The sequence below is a fragment of the Nematolebias whitei genome, chromosome 6, assembly GCF_014905685.2.
Source record: "Nematolebias whitei isolate Nwh7 chromosome 6, NemWhi1, whole genome shotgun sequence".
In the NCBI taxonomy this organism is placed as follows: Eukaryota; Metazoa; Chordata; class Actinopteri; order Cyprinodontiformes; family Rivulidae; genus Nematolebias; species Nematolebias whitei.
The window spans coordinates 41820886-41822139 of record NC_056503.1 but is presented as its reverse complement, the minus strand read 5'-3'; the positions used below and the strand labels follow the sequence as shown (position 1 = coordinate 41822139).

Below are 1254 nucleotides of genomic sequence, written 5' to 3'. Positions count from 1 at the left end.
CTCAGTTTAAACTTTTGATCTGTGATTTGTGTTCGATTCTGAATAAAATATTAGATGTTGGCACCTCCACATCATTGCATTCAGTTTTTATTCACAACTTGTTTAGTGTCTCAACTTTTTTGGAATCCGGTTTGTATAAAACCAAAAGAAGACAATAATTATCAGTTTCTCATCCAGTTTGGGATTCTAGATGAAACAAAAAGTGATGGTGTTACTCATAATGTCCAGCTTTAGTTGATGTTGCTCCTTCCCATGTTCATATTTGAATAAAACTAATGGTTTATGTGACCCAGTTGTCATTTACAATGAAATAAAACACAACAGGATGACAAACTGAACTTCAACTTGTTTACATTTACTTTTGAATATATCTGTTGAACCGATTAAAGATCATATAAGACTCAATGACAAAAACAGTAGCTTGTATCCCTCATATGTAAACCACTAGACATGACAAATTGTTCCCATGCTTTTATCCCAAGGCAGCATTTTATTTTATATATTACCTTAAATTTTAAGTTTTAAATTTTATCCTGCATCATGAAGGACCCCACTCACCCAGCACACACACTTTTTGCTCTGCTCCCCTCAGGCAGAAGGTTGCAGAGCATTAAGTGTAGAACCACTATACTGAGGAATAGCTTCTACCCTGAAGCTGTTATAGACTCATAAATCCCTAATCAGGATAATCACTAAGAAAAAAAAAAAATCATCGTAATGCCATTTTAATTGTTGATATGCGATTTATCTGTGCTGCTTATTATCCATGCTGCTGATCTCATGCTGCTGATTATCTCATGCTGCTGTATTCATTCATACCCATCTGCTCACCACAGACTCATGTTCGGGCTGCTGTTGTTACGCCGTATTGTTTTACAATATTAATGTTTAGCATATATCTTAGATCTTTTACCGTACCGTTTGGCGTTTGTTTAGCGTATATCTTAGTGTATAATATCTTAGATCCTTATTTACTGTTACTTTTTATACTTAATATTTTGCTATTTTGGGTGTAACTGGGACCCTGTGTACATAATTTTGTTCCACCTCATGTACCACATGTGATGGAAACGATAAAGTTGGCTTGAACTTGAATTTAAGTGTAAATTGTGAATCACAGTAGACCCAGAAGTATGACTGAACTGCTAGAGCTAAACAACATAAATGCAATGTTCTTCCACAGAATTCCAGACATGTGTTGTTCAACTGATAAAATCTGACTTGAAGGATTAGCAACAATAAATCTAAATAACA

The 1254-nt window shown here is 34.6% G+C and overlaps 1 protein-coding gene across 1 annotated transcript in view; it reads left to right on the top strand.

Moving 5' to 3' along the window:
* Positions 1-1254, top strand: part of rcbtb2 (regulator of chromosome condensation (RCC1) and BTB (POZ) domain containing protein 2) — a 15465-nt gene that overhangs the window by 1274 nt on the left and 12937 nt on the right. The gene's annotated exons all lie outside the window — the stretch shown is intronic.